This window comes from Panthera pardus, unplaced genomic scaffold (genome assembly GCF_024362965.1).
Source record: "Panthera pardus isolate Hobbes unplaced genomic scaffold, ASM2436296v1 HiC_scaffold_10, whole genome shotgun sequence".
NCBI classification, from domain to species: Eukaryota; Metazoa; Chordata; class Mammalia; order Carnivora; family Felidae; genus Panthera; species Panthera pardus.
Window position 1 is genome coordinate 82,833,008 of NW_026526655.1, and position 24,021 is coordinate 82,857,028.

The following is a 24,021-nucleotide window of genomic DNA, read 5'->3' on the forward strand; positions in this document are numbered from 1 at the left end:
TATTCATTGAGGAGCTGCTCAGTGTTTAGGCTCTACAACAGGTCCTTCAAAGTTTTTTAAAATGTTGCATATTTATGTGTTATTCTTCAGCTAAATTCTTTAAGCTCTAGGTTCATTTTTGTTGAGGTCCTTTCATGCCTGAAATATTCATTCTTGTATCTCACACCTAGGTACAGTCTGGCATGAAGTAGGCTCGTAACAAACGTTTGCTGAATGAATTGGCTATTAAACCCAACCTTGCTCTTCAGTAGGAAAAGCAAAGGAGGATGACTGAGGTAGTATAGAAGCAGGGTTCCCGCCAGCCAGTGCCACTGTTACCATTTCCCCTCTCAGAAAGCACGTGCCTCTTTCTCCTCTTCCTCCCTCCCTCTAGTAACCCTTGAGGGGGGAATAAAGGGCGGAAATCAGCAGGGCCTCCAGAGCACCTTTGACTATAGATGTGTCTAATTTAGCAAACCTAAAGAAATGAATCATTAAGAAGTAATAGCTGAGAAGTGGTCCAGTAAAGTGACAATGAACTATGCATATATCCGGAGAATTGCTTTTGTTGAGTAGAGAACTAAATTGACATGTTTCTCTTGTAAAAATAGAAGAAATACAATTTTTAAATCTTCAATATTTCTTTCCTTCTTTTCCTCCCTACCTCCTTTCTTTCTTTCCTTCCTTCCTGCTATGTCTTAATGTCTATATAGCTTATCCCAGGGGATTAACTGGAAAAGTGATATTCTCATGCTTGAGCATGAGAAATTATGTTAGCTGTTTACATCTCTGTGGGTTCAGGGGATGGATATTCTTGTGCTATTTTATTTTAAATGTTCATTTATTTTGAGAGAGAGAGAGAGAGTGCACACACGCACATGCCTGCACATGTTGGGGAGGGGCAGAGAGAGGGAGACAGAGGATCCAAAGAGCGCCCTGTGCGGGGCTTGAACTCATGAACAGAGAGATCATGACCTGAGCTGAAGCTGGAGCCACTCAGGCACCCCCATTTTTGTGCTATTGATGCATGTCAACCCGCTTCTCGAATGTAAGATCAAACCCCAGGAAGAAAGCTGCTCTGAAACTTGGCTTCTTGGAAGGGCTTAACAAACCTTTCTGGACAGGCAGAAAGTTTTAACCAGGGAGGACACCAGAAAGAAAAAAGATATTGAAGGATGTAGGAGGAAATTAAAAATATTCAATACGTTGATTAGAAGAACGTGAAATGGAGAAGAGGATGAAGAATATTAAACTCTGTATCCCTGGAGTTCTGGGAAGAGGTTGAGTTTATTCCTCTCAAGGTGGTGAAGCTGGAATCCTGTATAAGAACTAGCACTCTACGCCTTACCAAGCAATGGAGAGGATTAACATCAAGTAGCAGGTTTTAGGACTCCCGTTACTGGTCCAGAAGGGATACGAGACACTGCAAGAAGGGCCTAAGATGGTTTAATAGAAAACTGCACTGTCTCCCGTGATTTGCATGAAACAGGTTGATGAATGAAAGTCTTTAAAGCTGTGTTTGGCATGTGGTAGCTCTTAAGTGTTGATTATTTTCATTATTATCACTTTTCCTTCACAGGCTGTAGGATGTAAGGGTAGAGCCATAGAGACTCAACAAACCCATTATTTCTCTGCTGGTGGCCTCCACCAGCAACCCACGCTTGCACTTTTCCTTGCCCAAATTTCTCCATTACCTGTAAAAATCAGGGTCAGGAATCTCGAGAACTCCTGAAATGGGTGCCGTTTCATTTCTCCTTCTAAGGTAATGATCATAATTTTGAAAGAGAAAAGAAAATCTGAAAAGGTATCGTTTAGCCCCAGAGACACTGTTAGACTGAGTTTTCTCAAATGTGGCTTGTGAAAGCAAAATGACAAGAGGCTGAGCACACACCAAAACACCAGGAAGTGTAAAGAATAAAGTAAAAGGGCAAGAAGGCTCACCAGTTTTATCAAGAAGACTTGCAGGTGCAATTTGAGGCGGGGAGAGGAAAAAGGCCTACAAACTAGATGTCAGGAAGACAGCATGGCAGAGGACACAGTGATGAGGGAGGTGCTCAATAATTTGCTGAAGGAAATAACAGGGGAGATGTTTGAGAACTACATTCATAATCTCAGATTATATAGAGATTAAAAATAGTGGGGCGCCTGGGTGGCTCTGTTGGTTAAGTGACCGACTTCAGCTCAGGTCATGATCTCGTGGTTTGTGGGTTCGAGCCCCGCGTCGGGCTCTGTGCTGACAGCTCGGAGCCTGGACTCTGCTTCGGATTCTGTGTCTCCCTCTCTCTCTGCTCCTCCCCTGCTTGTGCTCTATCTCTCTCTGTCTCTCAAAAATAAATAAATGTTAAAGAAAATTAAAAAAAAATAGTGAATTAACAATCTGGAGTTTCAGAACCAAAATCGACTAGAACCAAATCCAATGCCATTGAAAACACTGGGACTTTATGGGCTAGAATTTAGAACAACATGTAAAGGTTTATCTTGTCCAAAGGAAACTGATGAAATAGAAATGATGGACATGCCCCAGAGCCTCAGTTACTTCTGGAAGTCTGCAAAATCGGAACATACATGCACAGTGGAGAACATTAATAGCATAAAGAAGAGCAATTACAAGTGATTTGGGGTTAGGGGGTGAGGGCAGACTGTGAGTTCCCTGGCCAGATGAGCAGTGCTTACGTGACAGTTGAAACATAGTCCAAGCATAGCAGTAGCGTGGGCAGATTCCACTATCCAGGTGTCCATTGACCTTTCCTTCTGCTAAAAGCTGAAGATTTGATAAATTGCTTTTGGGAGCATACCATTTATTAGAAGTCATAAACTATAACACTATGAATCTGCTGCTGATCCCTTGGAAAAATTTGAGAAATTGTAATTCAATAGAAAAGTTTAAGTACCTGGTAAAATGAGCCAGGTGTTAGATGGGTATGCAAAGATGAGTAAAACAGACAAAACCTTGCCTTCTAGTGGAGGATACAGATGTTAACTAACAGAGTCCCTGTCTGATTATTTAAATTGCAATTGTGAGACTGTTACAAAGGAGAAGGGTGAAGTGAGACAAAATAGGAGGACACTCTGGGGTTGAGGAGCAGGGGAGCTCAGGGAAGACCTCCCACAGGAAATAACATTTATGTTGCTATTGGAAAAATTTACTTGGCAGGAAGGCCCTGAGATGGGATATGGCAGGGACCACAGGGTGGGTCTGTGGAGGGTAGGAACTGAGGAGAAGACTGTGGGAGATAAGGCTTCCTCATGGGTTTCTAAACTTACATTGTTCCCCATTAATCTCTTTAAAGGAGTGAGGTTACAAGGCCATGTAAACTTCAGAAGACCTCTCTGGGAACATTCCATGGGCCTCCATCCTTACGGTAGGCACTGCCATGTGGTCAGAATTATTTCGAGTGGCTGCAGAGAGCAGAGCTAGGACTCAAGTGTGCAGGCTACAGGGATGCAAAGTATATGAGAGGTTCTTCTAACAGCTACCCAGCGAAGGAAAGGCCTGCCTGCCTGGGAGAAGCCAGCTGCTTTACCTATATGCCTGAAAATTGTCAAGTGCAGGCCAGTGAGCACCTTTCAGCCCAATCTTGTCAGAAAGGAGTCCTTCCAACTGGGGAGTTGGACAGTGTATAACAATACCCACCTATGGAGCACCGACCCTGTGGTAGGCATTGTTTGTTTAGGCTCCAGGAACACAGAGCTGATAAAGATTACCCCCTCGTTGGTCAAGTGGCAGGGAAAAATAGGATGCCATGTGAAAAATGTTCTCACATGTGTTGTGCTTTCAACCTTAGTCTCTTGCCCAACCCTCCCTCAATGTCCTGTCTGACTCCACCAAGAACATCCTTACTCACACCTGCAGCTGACACCACACGCTCTGAGCCTCACCTGCACAGCCTGGTTATGGGGATCGGGTAGTCCTTCAGTTTTGCTTCCCTTTCTGTCTCCACTAGCTGCTTTTTTCTGCCATTTATGCTTCTGCATTGATCTGGCCCTTGATCTCTGATTGCACTCTGTTCTTCATCATGTGCCAGCCCCTTGGACCGAGGCAGGTTTGCTTTTTCACTCTGGGTACCCGTCTGGGCACAACACATACTGCTTCTTTTACTCCTTCCAAATGCTCCTGCCTGCTCAGCCCCCAGCTTCCCCACAGGCTCCCTGTCATCATCCCCTGGGGAGAGATGACCCATGAGTGCTGGAAGAGTCCTTTGAGAGCTGTGGGAGCATTTGGGTTGGGGCGGGAGATCCAGCATCAGGGTTGAGCAGGAGTTTCTTCAGAAGGAGAAGGACTGGGAGGGACTTTCAGTCAGGATATTCTAGTACTTCCTGTCTACCCAGGAATAAACTGCTCAGTCTTTGGGCAGCAGAGTGAAGAGCACTCTGACACTGGGTGTCAGATCCAAACCTGTGACACCCCCAATTGCTTGATCTTCCCCAATATCTCACAGCCCAGTTTACTACATAAGCATGAATATATCTGCCATTCTGACCCCCAAAGGACAGAATTGTGAAGATGAGGTAAGATGGGACTGTCATTTGGCTTCTCAGAACAGAACCGTAGAGATAGACATTTTCATCTAATCTCTTCAGTGACCATTAACTAGAGTTCCATTGTGTTACACACTAGAGCTTTTCATTATTGATTTATTCAAACAAGCTGTTGGTGGAAAGGCCACTTGGGAAAGAGAATTATTCGTAAAGCCAGACACTGAAATTGCTACAGGCCGCCCTCTGCTTTTGGTGGACAGTCTTGGAGAGAGCAAGCTTCCCTTTCCCGCTGCCCTGGCCTGGGAAATCTCAGAGTGTGATACTACTGAGGCTCTCTGCCACTCGACCTCCTGATCAGACACTGCCAACTGGGCCTAAGTGAAGAGAATCATATTCTCCAAGGTGAACCTGTGTAATTTTTCTCTTTGGAGTCTTTTACTTCACTCTTATCTTTGGCAAATGTTTTCGTATCTGAATTGTCAAACTGAAAGGAATGAAGAAAGGAAGTGCTGTTGAGGTGTCATTTACAGTGGAGGATTCTAGAGCGAGAGAAGCTCCTGGGACCCAGAGCAAAACACTGGCACTTGGCACGTTCAAGCTACCCAGACTGATGTTGCTCAACTTCATCAGTCAAATGAGATATTTCAGAAAGCATGGGGCATAAAAGCCCGCTTATCTTGGAAAATGTTTGTGCCCCTGGGTGGATATATGCACCTCTTTGGGGCTCTAAAACAGTGCAGAGTACCAAGAACACCTCTGGGCACATCTGGAACAGACAGAAGACCAGCAGCCCTATGAGTTCTGAAAAGAGATTTGGGCTAGAGGCCAGGAAGCCTGCATGCTCCTCCTCCTCTTGCTGTCATAATTAGCCACGTGACTTCAGACCAGTTGTAGACTCCAGGCCTCATGTTAATCACCTATAAAATGTTGTGGGCAGACCCATCAGAACCTTTTCTTGTGGGATATTCTAGAATTCTATATAAGACTTGCTTCCAAAGACCTAATAGCAGCTTAGGGCTAAATCTTCTTCAGAAAAGTTAATTTGGTGCAAAAGGGAGCTCAAGACTCTATAGATACTTATTTTCAAATAATCACTACCAGAATCAGGGTTTGGACATTACTGCCCTGGGTCAGAGAGCTTCCTTGATTTTATGTGTGTGTGTATATATATATATATATATATATATATATATATGTGTGTGTGTGTGTATATATATATATATATATATATATATATAATTGCTTAGTTGCTGGTGTAGATGATGGGATGTGATCTCATGTTTGTTGAATAAAAAAGAATATGCAAAGAGTACAAATATCTCTTTGAGAGGGTTTGATGGGAGATATTTTCCAAAGTTGGGATTATGGGAGGCCCGTGATGTAGCGGTTATGTTATGGGTTGAATTGTGTCCCACTAAAAATGATACATCATAGTTCTAATTTTCAGTTCCTGTAAATGTGATCTTATTTGGAAATAGGGTCTTTGCACATTTAATCAAGTTAAGATGAAATCATGAGAGTAGGCCTTACTCAATATTACTAATGTCCTTATAAGAAGAGGGAATTTTCAGGACGCCTGGGTGGCTCAGTCAGCTACATATCTAACTTCAGCTCAGGTCACGATCTCATGGTTTGTGAGTTCCAGCCCTGTATCGGGCTCTGTGCTGACAGCTCAGAGCCTGGAGCCTGCTTCACATTCTGTCTCCCTCTCTCTCTGCTCCTCCCCCACTCATACACATGCATGCTCTCTCTCTTTCTTTCTCTCTCTCAAAAATAAACATTAAAAAGAATAAAAAGTAAGTGTATTAAAGAAGAGGGAAATTTGAACACACATGCACAGAGAGAATACTATGTGAAGGCAGAGATCTGGGTGATGTATCTACAAGCCAATAAACACCAAAGGTTGTCTGTTGTCACCAGAAGCTACAAAAGAGGCATGGAACAGATTCTCTCTCTCCGAGAATCTTAGAAGGGCTGCCACCTTGATTTTGATGTAGGCTTTAGAACTTGAGAGAATAAACTTCTATTGTTTTAAGCCATCTAGTTTGTGGTCTTTGTTATGGCAGGTCTAGGAAACTATCCAGGTTAGGAGTACAGGCTCCAAATCCAGTCATCTTAAGTTAAAATCCTGTCTTTTGACTTACTAGTTGGGTGGGGGCAAGTTACTTAACCTCCCTGAGACTCAGTTTTCTTAACTATAAAATGGGGATATAATTCTCTTACCTTTCTTATCTTTAAAATAGGGATGTAATTTCACCCACCTGATAGTAATGCTGTGATGAAACAGTGAGGTAACCCTTGAAAAGGGGCCAGCAGTAGATTGTGACCCATATTAGATGAGGTCACCTCCTTGTATTTGTATCTGAACCAGAGACTGTCTCTTAGGGCCTTTGAAGATAGGGACCGTATCTTATACCATCTCACCTAGCATTGAGTGTTGAGTGTTGAATGTGGTAACTGCTCAGTGACTCTTTGCTCCCATTAATAACGCAGATACATATTAAATTTTTTTTTTAACGTTTATTTATTTTTGAGACAGAGAGAGACAGAGCATGAACGGGGGAGGGGCAGAGAAAGAGGGAGACACAGAATCAGAAGCAGGCTCCAGGCTCTGAGCCATCAGCCCAGAGCCCGACGCGGGGCTCGAACTCACGGACCGTGAGATCGTGACCTGAGCTGAAGTCCGACGCTTAACCGACTGAGCCACCCAGGCGCCCCGATACATATTAATTTTGTCAAAGCGCAACTGAGTATGAGTGACGTTGGACACGTCCTCCTCTTAGGCTCTCCTCTTAGCTCTTCTTGGGTTTTTCTTGGTAATACTCTAACATCAAGCCGAACAAAGCAAGAGGGAGCACAGGGCGGGGTCAAATCCTAGTTGTTACATGTGGTTATGTGTTCTTGGCGAAGTTATCCCTCTCTACTGTGCTTCAGTCTCCTCCTCTGTAAAATGGAGAAGGGGGTGGATTAGACTTGTGCCCTCCCCCAGGGGAGGGCTGACCACACCTGCTTCTTCCCTCTCAATTTCTGCTCCCGACTGCCTCCAATCCTCCCTAAGGGGCCGCATTGTTTTCAACACTAGCTGCATGAACAATACACCTTAAGGAGGGTTGTAACTAATGGTTTTAACAATTTACGCATACACTCCATGTGCACAAAATAATCAGCTCAATAAAAGCAACATCAAGGGCCTGGCTGAACCTTGATAATTTCAACTAATGTGGAAACTATGGACTTGGCAGCCCAAGACTTTACTGATGTGGGAATCACTGGATTTGGGGGCACATCTTATAAAACACGTGTTTTGGACCCCCTTGGCAATAGATGTCGTGGGGGAGGCCAATTGCAAAGTCCAGGCTTCACTGTCAGTTGGCAAACCTTTCAAGTGTGTCAGCTGCACACTTGTGGAGTGTGGAGAACTGCAGAGGGGAAAGCTGAGCCCTGGGGAGAGCGGGGCTGGGGGAGAGTGACAGATGAGGTGTGTTTAGTGAGGATCGTACAAATTGTTTCCTTTTAACAAGACATAAACCTTACTGAAAACATCATCTGTTTTTGGCTTGCTAATTACACTTTTTGCCTTTCCTCACTTAGCTGAAGCTTTGACGGCCCTAAATTTCCTAAAGGCCTTTTTAAGAAAAATAAAATTAGGGTTTAATTAAATGAATTATACTACCTATATATTATTTTTTAGGATCGCTAGGGGGTGCCCCACAGTTAGTGAATTCGTTCATTCATTCATTCATTTGACTGCTTCGGTTGGCCCCAGGCACACTACTGGGTACCATGTGTTAGTTACCTGGCGGCTGCAACTAATTAAGATTTTCAGTAGTGGTTTTCTTTTTTTTTTTTTTTTTTTAATTTTTTTTTTCAACGTTTTTTATTTATTTTTGGGACAGAGAGAGACAGAGCATGAACGGGGGAGGGGCAGAGACAGAGGGAGACACAGAATCGGAAACAGGCTCCAGGCTCCGAGCCATCAGCCCAGAGCCTGACGCGGGGCTCGAACTCACGGACCGCGAGATCGTGACCTGGCTGAAGTCGGACGCTTAACCGACTGCGCCACCCAGGCGCCCTTCAGTAGTGGTTTTCTATATCCTGGGGTCTCCCTTCTAGTGCTGGAGCTGGCATAGAGCCTAGACTGAGACCAGTCTTGCCCTCATGGGCTTGCCATCTAGTTGGAGGAAGAAGGAAGACTTATTTGCAGCCTTCCCAAGGGCTGCGTTAGTAACAGTATAACCACAACGGTAATAGTCATAGAAATAATACTAAGGATAACAGCTAACATTGATCATTTACTGTGTGCCAGCTCATAAGTGATTTAAGTAGTTATGTTATTTAATCTTTACATAAACCTCATGAAAAAGTTGCTAATATTCTATAGATGAATAGATGAGTCCATTCTACAGATGAGAAGTGACAGAAGTTAAGTAACTTGCTAGGCATGGCACATGTATGTAGGAGGTAGCAGCCCTGGGGTTGCAACCCATGTGATCTGGCTCCGGAACCTGCCCTCATAATCAATTCTCTGCACTGCACACATGAACTCATTTTAACAGTGGTACCAACTGCAGCTTTATATACATAAAGCTAGATTATTCACTTTTATAGGAGGATTTCATGAAATGTTTCTGTAAATAGCAAATGCTCTTGGCACACTGAAAAGAAGGTTCGATTGGCAAAAGGTTGATTTATGCATTTGTCTCTGGGAACATATCTATTCTATACCAGGAAGTTCACCTGATGTAAAATTGTAATCAGCTTACAGACATAGCAGAGGGAGGCACAGGTGATACAAGGGACAGCCCTGTCCCTCTACCCATGAAAATGTCTTTATTGATAGTTTTTCATACATAAAAAAATAATGAAGAAAACCAAAATGTAAATTACCTGTAAATACACAGATAACCCCATCTAAACTTTACTCTTATGCATCTATGACTTTTACTTTTTTTAAATACAGAAAGTTACAAAATAAAAAATAAAAGATCTCTTTTCCATCTTAAGCCCCCACTATTGAGCATTGTTCTTTGCTCATCCTTGAGGAAACCATGTGGAATTGAATTTCTCTTGAGGACACTAGAAGGGGTGATAGGTCACTTTCTGTTGTGTGCCGAGTTCCCTTCATCCTGAGGGGATGAAGTCACAGAAATAAGTATCACTTTATTCTGGGCGTTAAGTGTAGGGTGTAGGTGGAAAGGAAGATGGACAAGACCTAACCAATTGTCTCCATCTGAATCTCATGGTGATTTGGACCCGTTGGTCCCTCATTAACCTTCCATGTGGCAGGCACACACACTCACTGTCATCTAGCAGAAACACGATTCATATGTCTTTACTAGTTGCCCTACCTTATTTCCTCATTTTTATCCTTAAAACTCTGATGGGAAGATTTACACTAAAATCCAATGCACATTCTCCTTCCTACGCATACTCCTTCCTGTTTTCTCTGCTTCCCCTCTCTTCTGTTCTTCCTTTTCACTTTCTCCTCTTTCTTTCTCAAACACCTCTGTGCCTTTCCACTAAATTTTAGACCCTTGCCATTTTCTCTGCACACGAAGCGGTATATCTGACAGTATATAACATTGGAGTTTGTGTGCATGTGTCTTTCCAACAATTGTCTTTTGCTCACATGATTCTGTTTAAGTCCTTAACAGCATGTACAAATCCTTTGTGGGAGATATCCAGAGTCAAAAGTGTCCTCACTCTCATCCTGCCGGCCATCACTGAGTGCTTCTTTCATCAATACACCATTGCTAGGCGTGAAATGGGGTATTTAGGATTTTAAGAGCCAAATGTAAATGTGCTTAATGAGCCTCAAGGGAGCTGTGGCATGGCCAGGGAAAAAAGGCTTTTAGCAGCAAATGCAGACAAAAGTATTGGATTTCATTCTCTGGGTCTCCTGAAAAGTCAAAGACAAAGAAAATGGAGATCCTGGCCCCTGATGGGGTAGGAGTCAGTCAAAACCTAAAACCCAAGCAACTGGAGTCTCTTGACATTTTTCTCTTTGGTAAAGAATTCAACAAATGGTGGGGGGCGGAGGGGGGTACAGATGGAGTATAATGATTTGTTCTGATAGTTCGAAGCCCCTGGTATTGTGGGGGACAACCTAAAGGAGCTCAGAGAAAGCAGTGATGGAGAAGAAATCTTCACAATACTTTTAGGATTCTGAGCAGTGACTTTAAAAATTTTTAGATTTTTAGATGAGTTTAGAAACTCATCTGAGTATTCCAAATCTGCCCGAAATCTCTTTTTGGCTCTGTCAAAACAACATTCTTTGTCTCTTTACTAGTAAATATGAAGGCTAGTTCAGGCATCTCAGTGCATTAGAAATCTGTTGAATGTCTCAAATTTACTCTGCTGTAGCTTGGGGCTGGAGTCTGGGAGACTTCCTGCCTCTGACAACTGTTTTATGCCTACCCAGGTTGGGCCAGCTCTTCTTGAGTGTGTTAAAAGTGGTATGTTTCTGAATATAACAATGCTGATACTTGATCCTGGCAGAAAAAGAAGTGAAAAATAACTCATAAAAAAATTTTTTTTATGGCTTTAGGCGAGTCAGTAACTCTGGGCAATCGTATGGTTTACATTCTGCAACAGCTGAGCTTCTAGCATTCTCCTCCCCTGGGAGGCGGACAAAGGCGGGGTCACCCACACTGTTTGCCTTGATACCCACAACGCTCCTACACTCTGGTTTGGAAACTTGAGTCTGGCTGTGTCCACGCTCAGCCCACACTGTGCCTCTCTCAGCGTCCCTCCTGCCTAGTTTCATTCACTTCTTTGATCTATTTGTGTACCTATGTGCCTTCCATTGCCGGCAAGCCCGGGGAAGACAGGGGTAGTATCTCTTTCGTTATCTCTCAGAGCACCGAACACAGAATTTTGCCCATGGAAACTGCTAGGTAGATATTTGCTAAATGGCACTAATTTCTTTTTAAAAAGTCATGCATTTTTGTCCTTTTGATAAGTATCCTATTGTCTGGATAAGTCTGGCTGAATTTAAATTCTTACTACTACTGTAATGATGTCTCACTTAGTTTATGTGCTTATGAGCCTAAATTCTATGATTAAAAACAAAAACAAACAAACAAGAAACTAGAGGAACATGGGATGGTATACCCCAGAATAAACCACATAAAATCTTGATGTCTCAAGTTTTCTGTCTTTTTAAAAGAATGAGAAGAGTTACTAGAAGGTACAGAAATATAAGATTGAGAGTGATAAGGGATGACTATTGCAGTGCTGGCTCACTGGCTGTGTGATTTCTGCCAAATTACCTGAACTCTCTGTTTCCTTCCCTATAGGTTAGGGATAAAGCCTAATTTGCAGAGTTGTGACGAAGAATGAATGAAATTCAATGAGATGATACACACATAGCTTTGAAACCATGCAAGTGTCCAGTGAAATCCATTGAAAAGGACTGACTGCTTCTGGGGAAACACATAGAGATCTGAGAGTCCAAAGGGATCCCCTCTGGGGTTCCAGAAGGAGAGCAGATTTCGGGGGTCTGGGACAAAGGGCCACATATCTTGCTGCCGGTCTGTATTTTGAGGTGAAAACACAGTCTTAGAGGCTACCCGAGGGACAGATTTTGGGCCTGGAGTGCTGGCCTTGCTCACGTTTCCAGGCCCAAGTGCACTCAGAAGCATGGAGCAGTGGGTCTAGAGAGACTGTGCAGGCTGGGACAGAGGGTGTCCCAACAACTCGGCACTGATGGCCTGTGCTCCCCATGGGAGTTTAGAATGGCTTGGAACTCTGAAAGACCTTGAAACGTAGCCCAACATTGGGCTCCCTTAGAATGACTGAAGTTGTGTTTCCCATCATCCAGGCAGGAAGGAAACTTGAAACTAAATTGTTTTCTAGAAAATGAAGACATGCAGTATTTCTTACATACTTACTATCTGTATCATTAAAAATATTAGATCTGCCACAGATTTTTACTTGGATGTTGGTTCTATTTTCACACTATTTAAGAGCTTTGAGGGGCGCCTGGGTGGCGCAGTCGGTTAAGCGTCCGACTTCAGCCAGGTCACGATCTCACGGTCCGTGAGTTCGGGCCCCGCATCAGGCTCTGGGCTGATGGCTCAGAGCCTGGAGCCTGTTTCCGATTCTGTGTCTCCCTCTCTCTCTGTCCCTCCCCCGTTCATGCTCTGTCTCTCTCTGTCCCAAAAATAAATAAAACGTTGAAAAAAAAAAAAAATTTAAAAAAAAAAAAAAAAAAAAGAGCTTTGAGGAAAGACGAATTTTTAAAATAATATAACATTAGATCCATTCAGATTACATATTTGGCAGCTTTATAAAGCAGTCTTTTTTATTTTTAAATAATTTTAATAGCTTGATTCTCTGTAAATTATGACTTTTACCCTCTGACATGACATGGCCACCTCAAATCTTATGTAAAGGCAGACAGATTAAAATATGTACTGATATGGATAGACAGTAGATCATTGATGTAATAACACCTAATATAGTGCCCTACATAATTATAGATCTTCAATAAATATTTGGGAAATGAATGAATGAATGGGTAGATTCTGACAAATTGTTAGAATTATTGACAAAAATGTCATTTTTATTCACCTTAGCTTTAGTGTTAGTAAACATTACTTTATTCCAACCCTTATAATGTTAGTCATTGGTGACAATACTCTATTAACCAGAATATATTCTTAATCAAAATAGATAGACCATTTCCTGGTGATACTGAATAATAGGGAATTTATAGAATTAGATGACACTGCTGGTGGGTATCTCAGTACCTCACAAGCTGAAGGCAATGTTGCCCTTAGATGAAACTGAGAAGGGGGAGGAGTTTGTTCCTCTTGCTCATATTTCTTCTCCCTTGTGTAGCTCTCGGGCTCTTGTTGAGGACTTTCCCTATCCCATGGCCCTTGGATGACAGGGGCCCTTTACTATACCAGCCCATCTCTTGCTTTTTCTCTGTTCCACTCTCTAATCATCTTCATAAAAGATTTGTGTACAAAGATGCTCTTTGCCGTTTTAGACGTAATGATAAAAAACGGAGTTAAGCTAAATATCCAAATAAATTGTGAGATATTCTCAAATGTCTAACATGAAGCTATTACAGATGATGTCTTAAAAAATTACATAATAACCCAAGGAAATATCAATTTCACTAAGTCAAATGAGAAAATAGCATATAGTTTAGACATGTGGTTCTGTGGGCACATTAGAGTGGATTTGGGGCTATGAAGAGGAATTATTGGATTACAGTTGCCTCAGAGAATCCTTGGTCAAGAATTTTTCTCTATGTGGAGTTTTTGAAAAATATGGGGGTGGGGGCTAGTGACTTCAAGGTCACACTCTCACAAACACCTGGAATGCAGTCTTTCTATGTTACTGGTTTAGGTGTAAGGTAGAGCTGGGGTGGGGGTGGAGGGTTGGTTGATATCCTTGTTTGAAAATTACCATACTAGAATGGAGGCTGAAATAAAAGACTCTCTCACTTTGGCTTAGAGGTGAATCAAAGGAATATCTATGGGTGGGGTAAAGAATTTTTGTGGAAAATAGTTTTGGATTTCTTTGAACCCAGAGGTAAACGACTGATCAAGAAAGCAGATTATAAAACTGTGCAGCAGTAAATATGGTTATCTCTTGGTAGAGCTGTGGGTTGTTTTAATTTTCTTTTTGAAAACTTTGTTTTCTAATTTCTCTGCAATGAGCATGCATAAGTTTTATAATCAGACAAAAGTAACAAAAATTCTTTGATTTGCTTTTATGCCTAGCACTCACTGGCCCGTGTATCTAGAACTAAAGCACATGTTTATTCATATGCAAATTATAATGACTTTGAGCTCCCTGCCACCCCCATGCAGGAACTTAGGCTCCTTAGTTGCTCTCTAGGTTTTTATGAGCAATCTTCCAGTACTTTCTTCCTAACTTCCCTGTCAATCCATAGTGTACAGGCAGGTACTCTTCTAGTGCAAGGTAACTGGCCTTTCCTGGTGACATTGCTGGCTTGCACCATGGCCCTGGTCAGGGGAGAGGAGCTCTGTCCCTCCCTTTACCCTTTTCCTCATCATGTTCTAGGATCATTCTTCAAATTGCCAGAAGCATAGCTGAGAATAAGTTGGGAAATTTCCCAAGGCTTTGGTGAAGCCATGGAGCAACGCTGGGGGGAAATACATTCTAGATGCTAACATACAGCCATGACTACACAGGGTTGGCCTCAAAGTCCACAGACCACAAATACCCTCAAAATCCTTTCCCACTGCTTTACTGCCCACCTGCCCAGCCTCTCACTCCTCACACCTCCTGGAATGCTTTCTAGGCCTTGGAGTTCACATCTGCAGCCACCCCAAAGAGACCAAAGTGTTCCTCCTTCTTTCCAGACTAAGGTTCACCTCCTCAGGCCTTATTTCTGGTCTCAGTATTTTCCCAGGATGATAGACAAAGAGAATAGCTGCTGTCTTAGGAAGAAACTCAAGCCCCGCCTGTCAAGTGTGTGTGGCCAGGTCATTGAATTCCAACAGAAAACCAACTATAAATTATTTAAAAATCTATTTGTTACATTAGTTCTTTCTGAAGGTTTCAAACAATTCTACACAAAGAACCTCAAACGTCCAGTCCATGTTTCTTTGAGATTTCCCAGTCCAGTTCCTTTCATCGTCTCTCATCCATCATGAGGTCAAGATCAGGCTGGTGTGACCTTTCTCTCACTCTCTCCAACTTGTCTCCTTCAAGTGGTCAAGAACACACACACACTCACACAGACATGCACATACTCACATGTCCACAAGGATGAGCTGCAGGTTGTCTACATCAAATAGTACAATAAAAGAAACATTCCCTGAAAGAAACCAGTATGAAGAATCTGGCAATAAACCTGTACCCCATGGTTTATATTACCAAACAGAACACTTAATTTCTCAGCTGAAAACACCTGCACTTAGTTTACTTCACAATATTCCCCAAGGACAATAATGGGTGGGGACTTCCTTTATATTCTTGTCAGTGAAGGGGCCTCTTGAAACAATTACCCCAAATCAAAGGAAGAGTCTATCCCAAAGGTGAATTCAGTCCTTTTACTTAGAAAGAAAATCCGCCTTGTTTTAAAATGGCAGTTTTACAGGCTATACACAATCACGGTTTTTTGGTTTTTGTTTTTTTTTAAAGAGAGGATAATCTGAGGGTACACTTTTAATTGCATCTGGACACCCTTTTGCACAAGTGTAATAATGATTTATGCACCAAAGTTGACTTTTCATGTGCCCTGTTTCTACAGGGCTTGCTTCCTGTGACATCTAACCCCAAAAATGAATGATCAGGAATGCAGAAACCATTGATAATAGCTGACTCTCTTCCTCTTCTCTGGTATCATTAGCAGTTTGGAAGCTGCCTTCAGAGCTCTAATCCAGCTGGGTGACTGGTGTGAAGTCTTCTGGGATCAAGATGGCTTTCCAGACCCCGAGGTGGAAGTGGGGTATTGCGGGGGCTCTGTTCACAGTAGTAGCCTTTGCTACGAGTACAATCAACTAAGTGGCTGGAAATGCAGCACGTGAGCCAGGATTCCTCAGCTTTGCTCAAATTTTCATAAGGCTTCCGTGTTTTAGGAACAGGATCAAAACATAGAAAGAATGGAGGAGAGAAGCCCCAAGGAAGGGATATTATGTGTGTGGGTGATACGTTTTGAGAAAAGAAAGTGAAGAAAACTTTAAATGAGTTTCAATTATTATGAGGTTGCTTACAGGGAGAATTTATGATTGCAGATATAAAGGCAGAACCAGAAAAAGTGAACATGTATCGCTTGAGGAATGGTATTAAGAAACTAGCAACAACTCCTGATAATAAATGTGATTTGGTGCTGCAGGAGGGTGTGGCATGCCACCTGCTGTCGTATTTCCTACCACAGCGAAGCCAATTTCTTCTGAAGTTTGATACCTATCCCCTCCTTCCTTCTGTCCCTTACTCAATTTTACCTCTTATTTCTCTTTAAAAAAATACTGTCCAACCTAATCGGGATGGTCACCTTATTACATATAGCATATAATTGCCTCTCCTCCCTAACCTCTGACTACCTTACAGGTAATGATACCTACACTTGTCTACTAATTACATCCTTCAAGGCCCAACTCCCATTTCCTTTTCCTGCACAAGGCTGGCCTTGAATGTCTACTCTGAAGGTCATACATACTTCACACATTTTAGAAATTAATTGTACACAGTAAACACTCCTTCCTTTGGAGGCTTATAACCCTTTTAATATGTACCAGTCATTTGTCATCTGTAGTTTTGCATTATTAGTTTCTGTTTTACATCTTTAGTCATTCAGTAAATATTTACTGAATACTTGCTTTAATCCAGGCACTGTGCCTGGCACTGGTAACAAGAAGAGTAAGGCATTGTCTGATCTCAACCAGTTCTTGTGTTAATGGAGAAAACAGAAGCTGACAGCACTCTCTGATCTGGTATGTGCCTTAAATGAAGTATGGAGTAACTTCTGTAGGCTCTTAGAAGAAGACATACATAACTCAGCAGAAAAGGCTTCACGGAGACTGGCTGGATCTTAAAGAATGGATTGAAATTTTCCAGGCAGAGAAAGAGGAAGGATATTTCAGGCAGAGGGAGCAAGATGTGCAGAGGCAAAGTTCTAAGAGGGTGTGATGTTGTTGGTGACTGGTGAACCGAATAGTGGAGTCTAAGCATATGCTGTGTGCATGTGGTTTGGAGGGTGGGAAAGAAGATTAAAGTGATGGCTGGGGCCAAGCTTGTCAGGGTCCTTATCTGCTATGCGGAGCTAAGCAGTTTGTACATTTAGCTTTCAGAGTGCTGAAATGTATAAGAAAAGTACTGACATATTCAGATTTATTTCATGGGAAGAGAATTCTGGCACATATATGGATTATGGACACAGTGGAGGAGAGAGACAGGTGGCAAAGAGGCCAGTTATGAGACTAAACTGTAGCTGTGAGATACAGAAGAAAGGCTAGATTCTGGGAAATAGAAAAAAATAGAAGAACCTTCTGTGGATATGATAATAAATTCAGTTAAATTGTACATGCCAGGAGGAGATATACAATAGGCAAGTTGAAAAAAGGACTTTATCTTGGGAAAGCAATCTCTGCCTTGGATGGAGAACTAGGAGCCACTGGCTTAGAAGCCATGGCAGTAGAGGGTAGGTAAGATTACTCTAAGGAGAATATATAGGCAGAAGACGAGGAGGCTGGGAGGACATTTGAACAATACAGGAAAGGGAGGGACAATTGGAAAAACAAGATCTCAGAATAGGCAGGAGGGCATCGAATCTGGTACCTGAGATAAAAGGGATTCTCCCTAAAGAGGTGTCCTGTATTTGAAGAAAGATGAGAATTGACAAGCTAGAATACTGGACTTAAGTAGTTTGAGAGTAGGGATTATTTCTTTATTTATATGTTAGTCCTTTGTTGCTCATAAAACATTGCCTGACACAAAAGAAGTCCATAATAAATGTCTGTTGATTTATAATAGTTTACTCTTTTTGCATGAAACTCATCTGTTTATCTTTCTTACACTTCATTTCTTTCCTTGTGATATTTATGAGGTCTAATAGGTCTAGTTTCCTATTCTGAATTTCCTGGTTCCTGGGGGATGGGCTACTAGACACTTGTCAGTCAAGACGTGGTTCATAGAGTTGTAACATCAGTATCACACAGGAGCTGAGTGCAAGATTGTGCCTCCATCCTAGATCTACTGAATCAGAATCTGTATTGTAACAAGATTCCCATGTGATTGGAGTGTACATTACAGTTTGAGAAGCACTGGCCTATAGACACCTTTTCAAATCCTTTTGTTCAAAACTCATTATTTTTTTTGTTCTTTGCTTCTTCATTAGGCCCTCACTATGGCTTCTACAAGATCAATTTCCAGGAACTGTTGCCCCATGAGGAAGTTTGATATATTTAATTTTATAAAATTACAGATGAGCTTGTACTCGTTTAACTGAAGTTCTTCATGTCATTATGAAAAATTAAAAGATCTATAACATATTCATTTTATAATCACACAAAGAAAACCAACACTGATATAAAAATATTATGTTGCACAGGACCCCAAGGGTTTGTGTTAGATATAACTTAGAAATTCTCAGCTGTGCATCTGCTTTGTTGCTGTTTTCTCTCTCACTGACATAATTTCAAGGTCACCAGTTCCATCTTTTATGGTGTGAGGAGTAAATCAGACGCAGAAGAGAAGGGCAAACTTTCCCTGAAGAGCTGGAATTCCAAATAGAAATGGAAGCAAAATATTGGAAGGGACAAACCTAGGATGCATGTACTTTCTGTTCTCCTGCTCTTTATATGAGAGCGTTTGGCTCCGTTTCTGGTGGGCACTGTGACTGTGAGGTTTTGCCTATTCCTTCGAGTTTATTGTTTTGTTTCACACTTTTAAAATATTTGCAACCCAAGAAGAACTTGTGTAACTCTGGGTATGAATTCATGACTATAAAGATCTTCTGAAAACAGTTTATTAGAAATAATAGATTAAGTGCCATTTTCAGTATTTCCTCTGGTATTTGATTTATGTTATCACCACATAAACAGTACTGGTTAGACTTGCTTACAAGAAAATTGAAAATAAAAATTTTCTTTCCTCAGAATTATTGCTTATGTTTCTAGAGTCTCAAAAGAAACCAAGTTGTAGACATGTCTTGACAATGTCCAATATGGCTGGCCTTTCTATTTTACCGATGTCATTTATTTTCAACAAAGGAGTAAATTCCCTCTTCTTGGACTAAAATGTGTCTTGAAAAGTAAAAGAAAATTATGCCTAGTGTGGAATTTCAAACCTGAGTGCAAAACATCTGAACGCTGGGTGTTCATCTTTCTAACAAGCTTAGCAGATGGATGGGAAGTGATGTTTGCTGTTTATTTCCTCAACATATCAATATGTGAGGATGTGGTGCAAAATATGGTTTTCCTGCAAATGAGCAAAACCATGCCAGAAGAGTACAAGCAACATAGTTTGTACTCTGGAAGAACTTTAGAAATTGGAGGGCCACTATTAACTTAAAATCTTTCCAATTCTTTTTACTCATCAAAATCTTAGAACTGTTGTGATCAGGGTTGAAAGGACGCAATTGTTTCTGCTACTCATCTAACCATTTCAAGAGCACTTAAAGGGTTCTTTCAGGCAAGAAACACAAGGACAACTGAAATCTATCTGTATTCATGGCTTTGAATTTTTTTAAAAAAGAAAGAACTGTAAACGTAAGCCACCAAAAGAGGCAGTTCATATCAAGTGATTTTTCCAGGATTTTAGTGGGTATTTTTGTGACCAATGACCTTTCTTTGGCTGTCAATCAGTTAAGTATTAGGCCACAATCATGGTTTAATAGCCAATTGGCATTATTTGAGAATAGTTCTAGAATTAGTCATGGCAACTATATAAGGATTTTTGCAGGAGTGTCACACTGAAAATTGGGGAACTATTGGGAAGGGAGAAGTGGCTCAGTAGTATACAAAACCTGGAGAACTGTCTACTTATTTTTTAGGATAAGTAAGACTTAGCTTTTTTGTTAAATTCTTGGTGCTAGCCCAAAGCCTTCTCCTCTTCTTTTGTTAATTATTGTTTCTCAGTGGCTTTTGTTCTCATGATATTGATCATGGGTTGCCTACATTTCCTGAGAAATAATAAAAATTCCTCCAAGCTAAGTTGTCTTATCATCCCAAGGAGAATAATGAAGTAGATTAAATGCTGAAAGATTCACGTTCCTATAGCTTGAGGTTAGACATTTATAGTCATCATCTTGCTACTAGTGACCTATAAAATTTTAATCTATGCCTGGGGCTGGGAAAACCAGATGCCTTAGATACTCATTGTATAGCTTATTCTTGGTTGCAGGTTTCCATCATGTTGGTGCCCCTGGGGTAGGGAAGGTATATTCTAAGCAACTTACACTAGGAGAAATATTTTTTTTTTTTTTTAATTTTTATTTTTGGGACAGAGAGAGACAGAGCATGAACGGGGGAGGGTCAGAGAGAGAGGGAGACACAGAACCGGAAACAGGCTCCAGGCTCCGAGCCATCAGCCCAGAGCCCGACGCGGGGCTCGAACCCACGGACCGCGAGATCGTGACCTGGCTGAAGTCGGACGCCCAACCGACTGCGCCACCCAGGCGCCCCTAGGAGAAATATTTTTATCTCAGTTCTTGAGTTGAGAGCAACACCTTTAAACTAGAGGTAGCACTATAAAATTTTGCCCCAAGAACTAGTGTTGGACTTAAGCTGATCCCCAGGGAAATCTGACCTGGGGCTGGAGAAAGAGTCCAGCACTTTCAGGCCCAATGTGATTCCTTCTTGCTAAAAAGCAGACAGAAGACTCTTTGTTTCTCAGTGAGTTCATAAGATTATGTTATTGCTATTGCAGTGGATGGAGCAGAGGTATCTGGTCTTTGTAAAGGATTAAATATCTTCCCAAATTCTATTTTGTGGCTTCCAATCTTTCTACTCTGTTGAACTGGTCTTTGTGAAAGCACTTCATTCTACAAAAATATTCTGTGAAGTGAATGTAAAGATGGGTCCTGTAGTGGATAGAAGACTATAATGGATAGAGGACTGCATTTCTTGTTAGGAAATCTGGGTTCTAGACCCAAATCTCTCTCCTTGGTAGTTGTTCACTTGGCCAAGTCACTCAATTTCTCTGACACTCATGTCTGACATTTGTAATAATGGAGGTTTAACTAGCTGCCCTATCTATGGACCTGTGTTTTGATGGTTTCTCCCACATTCTTCTTAGTAAGAAGTACAAAGAAGCTCACTGTAGAGACGGATGCCTGTTGTAGGCAAAACGAGAGGGAGAGACTTTTCAGTACATCTAAATGTTTGGTATAGAAAGTTCTTTAATAAAATCCAGAGCAGAGAGAGGATGACTGTGTCTTAAATATGGTGGGGCTAAGGTTATTATTTCATATAAATTTGGGTCACAGTCAAATAAATGGAGGAAGAGGAGTCCATCAGGTAGATTAGACAGGTGATCTTTGGAAAGAAAGAAAACCAGGTGATGGCAAGGTGTGTTTTTACCTAGTTTAGAAGAAAACCAACCATATCTAAAGGGAAGCCCAGAATCATTTTTTCCTGGACCAGAGATCAACTTTAGTCTTGGTAGAACTGGTTTTCAATGAAGCCAGCAGAATAGAGACAAAAGCCATGGACATTCAACTGATAGCTATGTGAAGCTGTGAAATTTACAAGATGAAAATACTGGGAATACATACAGCTATCCAAGCTGGAGAACTAGTAAGGCCAGTTAATCCTCTGGAATTCCTTTCCAGAGGTTACTAGAGGCACACCTTGTAAGGAAGAAAGGAAGAGGCTGGTGGTTGCATTATACAAGTTTTGCCAAGGACCTTCTAACTCCCTCATCCCATAGTTCCCTGATGTGTCTCATTCAGTGCTGACCACATTTTGAAGTGTAAAATGTGAATGATAAAATCAGACCATACAGTAACAACAGAAAGTGGGCAAGAGTTTCTCAGTATTTCATGACCTTAAAAAAAAAACAAAAAAAAAAAACATTGAACTTTTTGCTGAAAAACATTAACAAGAAGTTAATGCAACAGAGACCCTTATCTCTGATCCTTAGAGAAAAGTTGTGCAATGGTTTGGCATTTTCTGCTTGTGACCCAGAGCCACATTCAGGCAAATCAATCTTAGTTTTCAAAATCATACCCTCAAAAGGGAAAGAGTAAAGAATGGTATAAGGACCAAGGTAGGGATGTGAGCACTGGAGACTGGGTGGAGGGTCTATTTAAGCTTTCATTGTGTTCTTTTTGTTCTGCATTTCCCTGTGTCCCTGATGTCAAAAGGGCCAGCTTCACTGTTGTCATCATCCTAGCCCACTGTCTTCATTTCTGATTTCTACTGGGAAGTACCACTTGATTGGATGACTCATTTGTATTTCTTTTTCTAGCTTTCTGGTCTACTCACCTCTGTTCTGGATGCGTTCTTAATTTCTTTCACCCAGTTCCTGATCTTTACCCATTTACCCCTCAGTGATTGGCCCTGACCCACCTGTCAGGAAAGAGGGATTTGGACACTATGTTGCCACATGATTGACGAGATGGTATATGAAGAAGTCCCATTCCAGTTGAATAGGTGAGGGTCCTCAGAGACAAAATGGCCATTGCAGGTACTGTTATTCTTTCAGCAATCCAAAGTTCTCCTTTGGAGGTCAATGGCTGCCTCAGAACAGCACGACTGGTCAACCGTGCCAACACAACCATGAAAATAACAAAAACAGAAAAAAATCCCTTAAATTAAAACCTTAATAATCTCCCCAGCACATTGGGGGTTCATGAAATTAAATCAGGTTGACACATAGCAAGAAATCAAAAACTGTGAGTTTCCTTCTTCTCTAAGAGGGAAACACTTTAAAAATGCTTTTAAGCCTCTCACATCATGACTATCACATCAAGAAGTCAAATATAGAATGCAAGCCCTTCAATGGCACTTACCTGACTTATGGTGGAAAAGGCTTTTTCTTTCGTGGTCAGAGGAGGAGAAAATCTGACGGCGAATGCTGTGAAATCCTAATGTAGTTATGCCAACAGTGTTCTTCACCTATGGCTTGTGATACTCATATTAAATTTCTGTCAAGTATTTATTCTTACTGTTGGCACTGTGAATATGAATCCATTCATGTTAACCTTTAATCCCATTTTACAGCTAAATAGTACTGTTAGATGCTTGATTACTTCTCCAGAAGGAGGTATTTCTACCAGTCCTTGGACACGTGTTCAGGAAGATTCAGGATTCCTGGCTCTGCCAAAAGTGATCTCTGGGATGTTTCCACTGAGAAGACTTTGGATGCCAGTTTTCACATTTAATGCACAGCAAGCTCTTAGTGACTTTTGGAATTTAGTGAGGATCAAGAGAGAAAGTGGAAGGAAACCAGACAGAGAAGGAAGAGAGCCTGATGGAGAAAATCTGCTGACTTGATAATGGTCTTTCATTATAGAGTTCATGTTTTATGTCATTTGGTCTTTCAAACTACCTTCTCTATTTAAAGTGTTAATTAATTCCTTTATTCTTTTTGGCCATCAAAGACCTATGTAATTGATGTTCTGAACTCCCTGAGATGTAAATCCTATGTTTTCTTTCTCTAAAGCAGAGTAGTTAACCAAGCATTTACTCACAAGTATCTTTTTTTTTTAAGTTAACTCATTATGCTAAAATTGACTGTTAGTGTTTTTGTATTATTAAGAAAAACTTCCCAAACTTTATTACAGGTTTGCAGATCTTTCGGTGTGTGAGGACCTCAGACTGATAAGCATAAGGCTAAGGTTGGTTGTTTTCAATATCTTCTATATGTATTCATATATATGTTTATATATATATATATATATATATATATGCACTTATATATATAGTACAAAAGTCTTTCTTAAAAGAAATCATAAAACGAAACCTCCATATGTAAAGTAGCTAAAAATATTGCTGAAACCGCTGAAGAGCACTCTAATTTTATCTGTTACTGTTACCTCTTTTAATTTTTTTTTATGTTTATTTATTTTTGAGAGAGAGAGAGAGAGACCAAGTGTGAGCAGGGGAGGGGCATAGAGAGAGGGAGACACAG

General features: G+C 41.2%; 1 long non-coding RNA gene across 2 annotated transcripts in view; it reads left to right on the forward strand.

Annotated features, from left to right (window-relative positions):
- LOC109270727 (uncharacterized) overlaps positions 1-24,021 on the forward strand; it is an 87,808-nt gene that overhangs the window by 62,597 nt on the left and 1,190 nt on the right. For both annotated transcript variants that reach the window (XR_002081668.2, XR_002081669.2), the window contains exon 2: positions 23,675-23,728. This is a non-coding gene — a long non-coding RNA (uncharacterized LOC109270727). The remainder of the gene's footprint in view (positions 1-23,674; positions 23,729-24,021) is intronic.